Here is a 13,647-nt window from a genome sequence, read left to right as displayed (position 1 = left end):
CTTTATTGAGATCAAACACAATACAAATATTACAAAATGAACATTTCATATGTCATGAAATAAACCATCAACTTAATTATGCAGAAAAATAACTCAATATCTGTCATAGAACATATAGCATAAAATAAACTCCCACTAAACCAAGGCATCACAAATATTGACACCCATCTGAGCAGTGTGCTCATGAAAGACTTTAGGGGTCAATCCCTTGGTTATTGAGTCTGCTAGCATATACTCTATTCCTATATGTCCTATGAAAATCTTGTTTTTCTTAAACTTTCTCCTTGACAACTAAGAACTTGATGTCTGTATGCTTCGATTTTGTCAAGCTCTTATTGTTGTTGGAGTATAATACTACTGACTTATTGTCACAAAATATCTTTAATAGCCTTTCAATGTCATCTACTATATGAAGCTCAATGACAAAGTTTCGCAACCATATGCCATGAAATCGGAATCAGAGTACCTAATGATCTCCAAAATTTTCTGATCTCCGATAAGCAAGCATGTAATCCTTTGTTCTCTTTAGATAACGCATTACGCGTTTAATAGCTATCCAATGATCCATACCTGGATTGCTCAAGTATTTACCTAACACTCCCACTATAAATGATATATCGGGACTTGTGCAGACTTGAGCATACATTAAGCTCCCTAGTGCTGATGCATAAGGTTTATCATGCATTTCTGTCCTCTCAAGATCATTTTTAGGGCATTGCTTGAGACTGAACTTGTCTCATTTAGTTACGGTTGTGTCCATTGGTCTACATCTTTCCATGCCATGTCTACTTAAAATCTTTTCGATATAGTTCTTTTGTGATCATCCAAGAATACCTTGAGAGCAATCTCTTAGTATCTCGATTCCTAATACAAAAGAGACATCACCAAAATATTTCATTTCAAATTTGTTCGATAGAAATTTCTTAGTTTCATGTAACAAGCCTATATCGTTACTGGCAAGTAGAACGTCATCAACGTGTAAGACCAAAAAGATGTATTTACTCCCACTGAACTTGCGGTATACACATTTATCTATAATATTTACCTCAAAATCATATGAGGTAATAACTTGATGAAACTCGTGATACCATTAACGGGAAGCTTGTTTGAAATCATAGATGGATTTTCTCTTTTCTCTATTAGATCTCCTTAATGACACTTCTTGAGGTTGTTGAGCTTGTTGTATGAATTGAGATTGAGGAGGATTCTCATTATTTTTCTGTGCTGCAGCAGTATCTTAAGCAACAACGATATTCTCATTGTTCTCTTGTACCGTAACTGGATCTACAGTATGATTCTCATTGTGCTCTTGTACTATAACTGTGTCTTGAACAATAATAGGTACAAAGACCTGATCATTATCAGTTACAGAATCCTCATCAAAAGCAACATTCCTAACATTTTCTTCCCCCCAAACTCAACATCCTCAAGAAATCTTGCATTTTCCGTTTCAAAAATAGACCTTAATGCAGGATTGTAAAACTTGTACCCCCGTGAACGCTCAGCGTAACCAACAAAGTAGCAACTAATTGTCCTTGAGTCCAATTTTCTTTCATACGGCCTATAAGGCTGCGCCTCAGTTGGACATCCCTAAATATACAAATGCTTTATACTGGGTCTTTTCCTAGTCCAAATTCCATATGGGGTTTTGTTAACTGCTTTGCTTGGCACCCTAATAAGGATGTACACTGCGGTATTTAAGGCTTCTCCCCAGAGTGATTCAGGCAAGGAAGAATGACTAATCATACTTCTCACCATGTCCTTAAGAGTTCGATTCCTTCGGTCTACAACACCATTCATGCTAGGTTTGCTTGGCATGGTGTATTGCAGAATAATACTACACTCCTCTAGGAAAAGAGCAAAAGGTCCAGGACGTTGCTCACCTAAACCGTCATATCTTTCGTAGTATTCACCACCACGATCAGATTTGACAGCTTTAATTTTCTTTCCAAGTTGAATTTCAACTTCAGTTTTGAAAGACTTGAAAACATCCAAGGCTTGGGACTTTTCATGAATTAAATATAGATACCCATAACGAGAATAATCATCTATGAACATAATAAAGTACCGTTGTCCATTCCAAGAGACAGTAGAGAATGGGCCACATATATCGTTATGTATCAGTTCTAAGACATCTTTAGCTCTCTCGGCACCTAATTTTCTTTTGTTTGTTGTTTTCCCCTTTTATGCACTCAATACAGACTTCAAAGTCTGCCAAATTTAGGGGTCCAAGAATTTCATCCAACACAACCCTCTGAATTCTCTGTTTAGAGATGTGACCTAGGCATTTGTGCCATAATGATGCCGAATTCTCATTTAGTTTTCGTTTTGTACCCGTTTGCAATATTTCATTATTATAGGAATTTAAGTCAAGCCTATATAGATTATCCACTAAATGACCAGAGCAAATATTATTCGAATTATAAAAGAGACTGACTTTATTGTCTCCAAACGAACAAAAATAACCTGATTTGTCCAAACGAGAAACAGAAACCAAATTCCGTCTTAAATGACGGTACATAAAATGTCTCTAATAAATCCAAGTAAAATCCACTCGTGGAACATAATCTAAAGGTTCCTATAGCTTCGACTGCAACTATATTGCCGTCTGCCACATAGATGTATCTTTTAGCATCACTTGGTGGTCGACTCCACAGGCAACCCTGCATAGTAACACTTACATGAGTAGTAGTAGCAGAATCTACGCACCAAGTATCAACAGGTGCATAACTTAAACTAGCCTAAGAACAAACAAAAGTAAGAATTATACCCTTCTTTATACGCCAAGTGACATATTTGGTACAATCCTTCTTCATGTGTCCCGCCTTCTTACAGAAGAAACATATTGAAATTTGATCCTGTTTCTTAGCATTTTTCTGCTGAGAAGGTATATCCGCAGTAGTATCACGCTTTCTTTTATTCTGAGAAGATGAAGCCATGTGAGCACTTTCAGTCTTATCTTGCTGTAGCCTCTCTTCTTCTTGCACACAGTGAGATATAAGCTCATTTAAGGACCAAGTGTCATTCAGAGTGTTATAACTCACTTTGAATTGCCCAAAGTGAGCAAGAAGGGAAATCAAAATAAAATGTACGAGTAAATCTTCAGACAATTCTAACTTTAGTGCTTTCAATTTTGAAGCAAGATGAGACATTTCCATAATGTACTCCCTAATGTTCCCTTTACCTTTATACCTCATGGAGACAAGTTTGCTTAAAAGACTACTTGCCTCCGCCTTTTCTTTCTTAGTAAAGAATTTTTCAACACCCTTTAGAAACTGTTTGGCATCTTTATCCTCAGTAATTGAGCCCCGAAATGCCTCAGGAATTGAGCGTTTCATGATCATAATGCTCATTCGATTGGATCTCTCCCACTTCTCTATTTTAACCTGGTGGACGAAATTGTGATCCATATTCTTTTGTACTTGTATGAAATCATTATTATGGCACCAATTGAATTCACAACTCCGTTCAACTAACCAGCAAGTGTACTGGGTCGTCCAAGTAATAAACCTTACGTGAGTAAGGGTCGATCCCACAGAGATTGTTCGTATGAAGCAAGCTATGGTCACCTTGTAGATCTCAGTTAGGCAGATTAAATTTGTTTATGGTTTCGAAAATTAATAATAAAAAGAAAATAAAAGGGATAGAAATACTTATGTAAATCAATAGTGAGAATTTCAGATAGGTGTATGGAGATGCTGTGCTCCTCTTGAAACTCTACTTCACTACTCACTCTTCCTTCAATCCTTCTTACTCCTTTCCATGGCAAGCTGTATGTAGGGCATCACCATCATCGGTGGCTACTTTCAATCCTCTCGGGAAAATGATCCTATGCGCTGTCACTGCACGGCTAATCGTCTGGAGGCATCACCCATGGTTGATGGCTACATCCCGTCCTCTCAGTGAAAACGTTCCTATGCTCTGTCACAGCACGGCTAATCATCTGTCGGTTCTCAATCAGGTTGGAATAGAATCCATTGATTCTTTTACGTTTGTCACTAACGCCCAGCCTTCAGGAGTTTGAAGCTCGTCACAGTCATTCAATACCGGAATCCTACTCGGAATACCACAGACAAGGTTAGACTTTCCGGATTCCCAGGATCCTACTCGGAATACCATAGACAAGGTTAGACTTTCCGGATCCTCATGAATGCCGCCATCTATCTAGCTTATACCACGAAGATTCTATTGGGGAATCTAAGAGATATGCGCCCGGCCTAAGGTAGAACGGAAGTGGTTGTCAGTCACGCGCGTTCATAGGTGAGAATGATGATGAGTGTCACGGATCATCACATTCATCAAGTTAAGTGTAACGTATATCTTGGAATAAGAATAAAAGAGAATTGAATAAAAAGTAATAGTGATTGTATTGAAACTTGAGGTACAGCAGAGCTCCACACCCTTAATCTATGGTATGCAAAAACTCCACTGTTGAAAATACATAAGTAAAAGGTTCAGGCATTGCCGAATGGCCAGCCCCCTTGAGTGATCAAGAGACCGAATAATCAAAGGCTGAACAGTCAAGAGATTAAACTGTCAAAAGATGTCTAATACAATAGTAACTTATCCTATTTATACTAGACTAGCTACTAGGGTTTACATGAGTAAGTAATTGATGCATAAATCCACTTCCGGGGCCCACTTGGTGTATGCTTGAGCTGAGCTTGATCTATCCACGAGCTGAGGCTTTTCTTGGAATTGAACTCCAAGTTATGACGTGTTTTGGGCGTTCAACTCCGGATCATGACGTTTTTCTGGCGTTTAACTCCAGACAGCAGCATGTACTTGGCGTTCAACGCCAAGTTACGTCGTCAATTTCCGAACAAAGTATGGACTATTATATATTGCTGGAAAGCTCTGGATGTCTACTTTCCAACGCCGTTGAGAGCGCGCTATTTGGAGTTCTGTAGCTCCAGAAAATCCATTTCGAGTGCAGGGAGGTCAGATTCCAACAGCATCAGCAGTCCTTTTGTCAGCCTTTCTTCAGAGTTTTGCTCAAGTCCCTCAATTTCAGCCAGAATTTACCTGAAATCACAGAAAAACACACAAACTCATAGTAAAGTCCAGAAATGTGAATTTAACATAAAAACTAATGAAAACATCCCTAAAAGTAGCTCAAACTTACTAAAAACTACCTAAAAACAATGCCAAAAAGCGTATAAATTATCCGCTCATCACAACACCAAACTTAAATTGTTGCTTGTCCCCAAGCAACTGAAAATCAAATAGGATAAAAGAAGAGAATATACTATAAATTCCAGAATATCAGTGAATATTAATTATAATTAGATGAGCGGGACTTGTAGCTTTTTGCTTCTGAATAGTTTTGGCATCTCACTTTTTCCTTTGAAATTCAGAGTGATTGGCATCTCTGGGAACTCAGAATTTTGGATAGCGTTATTGACTTTCCTAGTTAAGCATGTTGATTCTTGAACACAGCTACTTATGAGTCTTGGCCGTGGCCCTAAGCACTTTGTTTTCCAGTATTACCACCGGATACATAAATGCCACAGACACATAACTGGGTGAACCTTTTCAAATTGTGACTTAGCTTTGCTAGAGTCCCCAGTTAGAGGTGTCCAGAGCTCTTAAGCACACTCTTTTGCTTTGGATCACGACTTTAACCACTCAGTCTCAAGCTTTTCACTTGGGCCTTCATGACACAAGCACATGGTTAGGGACAGCTTGATTTAGCCGCTTAGGCCTGGATTTAATTTCCTTGGGCCCTCCTATCCATTGATGCTCAAAGCCTTGGATCCTTTTTACCCTTGCCTTTTGGTTTTAAGGGCTATTGACTTTTTCTGCTTGCTTTTTCTTTTTCTTTCTATTTTTTTCGCCATTTTTTTGTAAGCTTTTGCTTTTTCACTGCTTTTTCTTGCTTCAAGAATCAATTTCATGATTTTTTTCAGTCATCAATAACATTTCTCTTTGTTCATCATTCTTTCAAGAGCCAACAATTTTAACACTCATAAACAACAATATCAAAAGACATATGCACTGTTCAATCATTCATTCAGAAAACAAAAAGTATTGTCACCATATCAATATAATTAAATTAAATTCAAGGATAAATTCGAAATTCATGTACTTCTTGTTCTTTTGAATTAAAACATTTTTCATTTAAGAGAGGTGAAGGGTTAATGGATTTTATTCATAGCTTTAAGGCATGGTTACATACTAATGATCATGAAGTAGAGACACAAAACATAGATAAACACAACATTAAAAACCGAAAACAGAAAGAAATAAAGAACAAGGAATGAATCCACCTTTAGTGGCGTCTTCTTCTTGAAGGACCAACAATGTCCTTAAGCTCTTCTATGTCCCTTCCTTGCCTTTGTTGCTCCTCCCTCATTGCTCTTTGGTCTTCTCTTATTTCTTGGAGAATGATGGAGTGCTCATGATGTTCCACCCTTAATTGTTCCACATTGTGGCTCAAATCTTCTAAGGAGATGTTGAGTTGCTCCCAATAGTTGTTGGGAGGAAAGTGCATCCCTTGAGGCATCTCAGGGATTTCTTGATGATGAGCTTCCTCATGCATCTCTTGAGAACCGTGCATGGTCTCTCTTGCTTGCTCCATCCTCTTCTTGGTGATGGGCTTATCCTCTTCAATGGGGATATCTCCTTCTATCATAACTCCAGCTGAGTAACACAGATGGCAAATAAGGTGAGGAAAAGCTAGCCTTGCCATGGTGGAGGACTTATCGGCTATTTTGTAGAGTTCATTGGAGATGACCTCATGAACTTCTACTTCCTCTCCAATCATGATGCTATGAATCATGATGGCCCGATCCACAGTAACTTTAGATCGGTTGCTAGTAGGAATGATAGAGCGTTGAATGAACTCCAACCATCCTCTAGCCACAGGCTTGAGATCCAGTCTTCTTAGTTGAACTGGTTTGCCTTTGGAATCTATTCTCCATTGAGCTCCTTCCACACATATGTCCATAAGGACTTGGTCCAACCTTTGATTAAAGTTGACCCTTCTAGTGTAGGGGCGTTCATCTCCTTGCATCATGGGCAAGTGAAACGCCAACCTCACATTTTCCGGACTAAAATCCAAGTATATCCCCCGAACCATTGTGAGATAGTTCTTTGGATTCGGGTTCATACTTTGATCATGGTTCCTAGTGATCCATGCATTGGCATAGAACTCTTGAACCATTAAGATTCCGACTTGTTGCATGGGGTTGGTTAGGACTTCCCAACCTCTTCTTCGGATCTCATGTCGGATTTTCGGATACTCATTCTTTTTGAGCTTGAAAGGGACCTCGGGGATCACCTTCTTCTTTGCCACAACATCATAGAAGTGGTCTTGATGGCTCTTGGAGATGAATCTTTCCATCTCACATGACTCGGAGGTGGAAGCTTTTGTCTTCCCTTTCCCTTTTCTAGAGGATACTCCGGCCTTAGGTGCCATTGATGGTAATGGAAAAACAAAAAGCTTATGCTTTTACCACACCAAACTTAAAATATTGCTCGCCCTCGAGCAAGAAAGAAGAGAAGAGAAGAAGAAGAAGAAGAAATATGGTAGAGAGGGAGAAATGGAGGTTCGGCTAAGTGGGGGAAGATGGGTTTGTGTTGTGTGAAAATGAAGTAGAAAGGAAGGGTATTTATAGGGAAAAGGGAGGGTGTATGGTCGGCCATTAGGGTGGGAATGGGTGGGAAATTGATTTTGAATTTTATGAAGGTAGGTGGGGTTTATGGGGAAGAGTGGATTGATGTGAGTGGTGAATGGGGTAATTGGGAAGTGTGACATGGGGAATACAAATCACAAAAAATAGGATTAGGAGGTAAGGTGGGAATATAGTAGGTGGGGATCCTGTGGGGTCCACAGATCCTGAGATGATCCTGTGGGGTCCACAGGATCCTGAGGTGTCAAGGAATTTCATCCCTGCACCAAATAGGCATGTAAAATGCCTTTGCACACCATTCTGGCGTTTAAACGCCCATTGGTGCACATTCTGGGCGTTCAACGCCCATGTAAAGCATGTTTCTGGCGTTGAACACCAGTTTCATGCTTGTTACTGGCGTTCAACGCCAGTTTTTCCTCTCTAGGCACATTCCTGGCGTTCAGCGCTAGAATGTTGCTTGTTTCTGGCGTTCAGCTCCAGAATGATGCTCTGTTCTGGCGTTGAACGCCGGCCAGATGCATCTTACTAGCGTTGAACGCCAGCCTGTGCGTCCTCCAGGGTGTGAATTTTTTTCTTCTGCTGTTTTTGATTCTGTTTTTAATTTTTATGATTTTTTCGTGACTACTCATGATCATGTACCTAATAAAACACAAAATAACAATAAAATAAAAATTAGATAAATAAAATTGGGTTGCCTCCCAACAAGCGCTTCTTTAATGTCAATAGCTTGACAGTGGCTCTCATGGAGCCATAAGGTGATCAGGTCAATGTTTGTGTAGTCCCAACACCAAACTTAGAGTTTGGATATGGGGTTTGAACACCAAACTTAGAGTTTGACTGTGTGGGCTCTTCTTGACTCTGAACTGAGAGAAGCTCTTCATGCTTACTCTCTTTTGTCACAGAGGGATGGCCATGTGCCTTAAACACAAGGTAGTCCCCATTCAATTGAAGGACTAATTCACCTCTGTTGACATCTATCACAGCTCCTGCTGTGGCTAGGAAAGGTCTTCCAAGGATGATGCAATCATCCTCTTCCTTCCTAGTGTCTAAGATTATGAAATCAGCAGGGATGTAAAGGCCTTCAACCTTTACTAACACGTCCTCTACTATTCCATAAGCTTGTCTCAATGACTTATCTGCTAATTGTAATGAGAACAAGGCAGGTTGTACCTCAATGATTCCCAGCTTCTCCATTACAGAGAGTGGCATAAGATTTATTCCTGACCCCAGATCACACAGAGCTTTTTCAAAGCTCATGGTGCCTATGGTACAAGGTATTAAGAACTTGCCAGGATCTTGTTTCTTTTGAGGTAGAATTTGCTGAATCCAAGTATCCAGTTCATTAATGAGCAAGGAAGGTTCACTTTCCCAAGTCTCATTACCAAACAGCTTGGCATTCAGCTTCATGATAGCTCCTAAGTATTGAGCAATTTGCTCTCCAGTCACATCTTTATCCTCTTCAGAGGAAGAATAGTCTTCAGAGCTCATGAATGGCAGAAGGAGATTTAATGGAATCTCTATGGTCTCTATATGGGCCTCAGATTCCTTTGGATCCTTAATAGGAAACTCCTTCTTGCTTGAGGGACGTCCCAGGAGGTCTTTCTCACTAGGATTTTCGTCCTCCTCCTCCCTTGTGCATTCGGCCATGTTGAGTATATCAATGGCCTTACACTCTCCTTTTGGATTCTCTTCTGTATTGCTTGGGAGAATACTGGGAGGAGTTTCAATGACTTTCTTACTCAGCTGGCCCACTTGTGCCTCCAGATTTCTAATGGAGGATCTTGTTTCATTCATGAAACTGAAAGTGGCCTTTGACAGATCAGAGACTATATTGGCTAAATTAGAAGTGTTTTGTTCTGAATTCTCTGTTTGTTGCTGAGAAGATGATGGATATGGCTTACTATTGTTCAGCCTGCTGCGTCCACCATTGTTAAAGCCTTGTTGAGGCTTTTGTTGATCCTTCCATGAGAAATTTGGATGATTTCTCCATGATGAGTTATAGGTGTTTCCATAAGGTTCACCCATGTAATTAACCTCTGCCATGGCAGGGTTCTCATGATCATAAGCTTCTTCAGAAGCTGCCTCTTTAGTACTGTTGGATGCATGTTGCCATCCATTCAGACTTTGAGAGATCATGTTAACCTGCTGAGTCAACACTTTGTTCTGAGCCAATATGGCATTCAGAGCATCAATTTCAAGAACTCCTTTCTTTTGAGGTATCCCTTATTCACGGAATTCCTCTCAGAAGTGTACATGAATTGGTTGTTTGCAACCATGTCAATGAGTTCTTGAGCCTCTTCAGGCATTTTCTTTAGGTGAATAGATCCACCTGCAGAATGATCCAATGACATTTTCGAAAATTCAGAGAGACCATAATAGAATATATCTAATATGGTCCATTCTGAAAACATGTCAGATGGACATCTTTTGGTCAGCTGCTTGTATCTTTTCCAAGCTTCATAGAGGGATTCACCATTTTTTTGTTTGAAGGTTTGAACATCCACTCTTAGCTTGCTCAGCTTTTGAGGAGGAAAGAATTTATCCAAGAAGGCAGTGACCAGCTTATCCCAGGAGTCCAGGCTATCTTTGGGTTGTGAATCCAACCATATTCTAGCTCTGTCTCTCACAGCAAAAGGGAAAAGCATGAGTCTGTAGACTTCAGGATCAACTCCATTCGTCTTTACAGTCTCACATATCTGCAAGAACTCAGTTAAAAACTGATAAGGATCTTCAGATGGAAGTCCATAAAACTTGCAGTTTTGTTGCATTAATGCAACTAGCTGAGGTTTCAACTCAAAGTTATTGGCTCCAATGGCAGGAATGGAGATGCTTCTTCCATCAAACTTGGACGTTGGCTTTGTGAAGTCACCAAGCATTCTCCTTGCATTATTATTATTTTCGGCTGCCATCTCCTTCTCTTGTTCGAAAATTTCTGAAAGGTTGTTTCTGGATTGTTGTAATTTAGCTTCTCTTAATTTTCTCTTCAGAGTCCTTTCAGGTTCTGGATCAATTTCAACAAGAGTGCCTTTTTTCCTGTTCCTGCTCATATGAAAGAGAAGAAAACAAGAAAAGAAAGAGGAATCCTCTATGTCACAGTGTAGAGATTCCTTTATGTTAATAGAAGAAGACAGGGGTAGAAGAATCCAAACACAAGGGATATAATAAGTTCGGATTTTTAGATGAAGAGAGGTGAAGAGAAGTGTTAGCAATTAATTAATTAAATAGAAGAAGAAAAGAGAGGGGAAATTTCGAAAATAATTTTTGAAAAAGGGTTAGTAATTTTCGAAAATTAAAAGGTATTAAAATATGAAACACTTAATTAATTAAAAAGAATTTTTGAAAAGGAGAGAGGTATTTTCGAAAATTAGAGAGGGAAAAGTAGTTAGGTGGTTTTGAAAAAGATAAGAAACAAACAAAAAGTTAGTTAGTTGATTGAAAAAGATTTGAAATCGAATTTTGAAAAAGATAAGAAGATAAGAAGTTAGATAAGATATTGTGAAATCAAATTTTGAAAAAGATAAAATTTTTGAAAAAGATAAGATAAAAGATAAAATAAAATTTTTAAGAAAAAGATATTTTGAAAAAGTTTTAATTTTTAAAATGACTTAACTAACAAGAAACTACAAGATAAGATTCTAGAATTTAAAGATTGAACCTTTCTTAACAAGAAAGTAACAAACTTCAAATTTTTTAACCAATCACATTAATTGTTAGCTAATTTTCGAAAATTAGATATAAAAGCTAAGAAAAAGATTTTTGAAAAATAATTTTTAAAATTTTCAAAAATAATAAAAAAATGAAAAAGATATGTTTTTTGAAAAAGATTTTGAAAAGATAAGATTTTTTTTTAAAATTGAAAATTTGACTTGACTTGTAAGAAACAACTAATTTTAAAAATTTTTGACCAAGTCAACCCAAAATTTCGAAAATTTGGAGGAAAATAAGGAAAAGATATTTTTTATTTTTGAATTTTTAATTATGAGAGAGAAAAACAACAAAAATACTCAATGCATGAAATTTTTAGATCAAAACAATGAATGCATGCAAGAATGCTATGAATGTCAAGATGAACACCAAGAACACTTTGACGATCATGATGAACATCAAGAACATAATTTTGAAAAATTTTTGATGCAAAGAAAACATGCAAGACACCAAACTTAGAAATCTTTAATGCATGGACTCTAACAAACAAAAAAATGCATATGAAAAACAACAAACAACACAAAACAAGAAATCATCAAGATCAAACAAGAAGACTTAACAAGAACAACTTGAAGATCATGAAGAACACTATGAATGCATGGAATTTTCAAAAAATGCAAGAAAATTTTTTAAAGCATGCAATTGACACCAAACTTAAAAATTGACTCAAGACTCAAACAAGAAACACCAAATATTTTTTATTTTTATGATTTTATGATTTTTTTTTGGATTTAAAAATTTTTTTTTTCGAAAATATTTTTGGAAAAACGAAAAAAGAAAAGAAAAATTTTGAAAAAGTTTTTTGAAAAGAAAATTACATAATCTGAGCAACAAGATGAACCGTCAGTTGTCCAAACTCGAACAATCCCCGGCAACGGCGCCAAAAACTTGGTGGACGAAATTGTGATCCATATTCTTTTGTACTTGTATGAAATCATTATTATGGCACCAGTTGAATTCACAACTCCGTTCAACTAACCAGCAAGTGTACTGGGTCGTCCAAGTAATAAACCTTACGTGAGTAAGGGTCGATCCCACAGAGATTGTTGGTATGAAGCAAGCTATGGTCACCTTGTAGATCTCAGTTAGGCAGATTAAATTTGTTTATGGTTTCGAAAATTAATAATAAAAAGAAAATAAAAGGGATAGAAATACTTATGTAAATCAATAGTGAGAATTTCAGATAGGTGTATGGAGATGCTGTGCTCCTCTTGAAACTCTACTTCACTACTCACTCTTCCTTCAATCCTTCTTACTCCTTTCCATGGCAAGCTGTATGTAAGGCATCACCATCATCGGTGGCTACTTTCAATCCTCTCGGAAAAATGATCCTATGTGCTGTCACTGCACGGCTAATCGTCTGGAGGCATCACCCATGGTTGATGGCTACATCCCGTCCTCTCAGTGAAAACGTTCCTATGCTCTGTCACAGCACGGCTAATCATCTGTCGGTTCTCAATCAGGTTGGAATAGAATCCATTGATTCTTTTGTGTTTGTCACTAACGCCCAGCCTTCAGGAGTTTGAAACTCGTCACAGTCATTCAATACCAGAATCCTACTCGGAATACCACAGACAAGGTTAGACTTTCCGGATTCCCAGGATCCTACTCGAAATACCACAGACAAGGTTAGACTTTCCGGATCCTCATGAATGCCGCCATCTATCTAGCTTATACCACGAAGATTCTGTTGGGGAATCTAAGAGATATGCGCCCGGCCTAAGGTAGAACGGAAGTGGTTGTCAGTCACGCGCGTTCATAGGTGAGAATGATGATGAGTGTCACGGATCATCACATTCATCAAGTTAAGTGTAACGTATATCTTGGAATAAGAATAAAAGAGAATTGAATAAAAAGTAATAGTGATTGTATTGAAACTTGAGGTACAGCAGAGCTCCACACCCTTAATCTATGGTATGCAAAAACTCCACTGTTGAAAATACATAAGTAAAAGGTTCAGGCATTGCCGAATGGCCAGCCCCCTTGAGTGATCAAGAGACCGAATAATCAAAGGCTGAACAGTCAAGAGATTAAACTGTCAAAAGATGTCTAATACAATAGTAACTTATCCTATTTATACTAGACTAGCTACTAGGGTTTACATGAGTAAGTAATTGATGCATAAATCCACTTCCGGGGCCCACTTGGTGTATGCTTGGGCTGAGCTTGATCTATCCACGAGCTGAGGCTTTTCTTGGAGTTGAACTCCAAGTTATGACGTGTTTTGGGCGTTCAACTCTGGATCATGACGTTTTTCTGGCGTTTAACTCCAGACAGCAGCATGTACTTGGCGTTCAATGCCAAGTTA

This window comes from Arachis hypogaea, chromosome 9, assembly GCF_003086295.3.
Source record: "Arachis hypogaea cultivar Tifrunner chromosome 9, arahy.Tifrunner.gnm2.J5K5, whole genome shotgun sequence".
Lineage (NCBI taxonomy): Eukaryota > Viridiplantae > Streptophyta > Magnoliopsida > Fabales > Fabaceae > Arachis > Arachis hypogaea.
Note: the sequence above shows the minus strand (reverse complement) of the source record.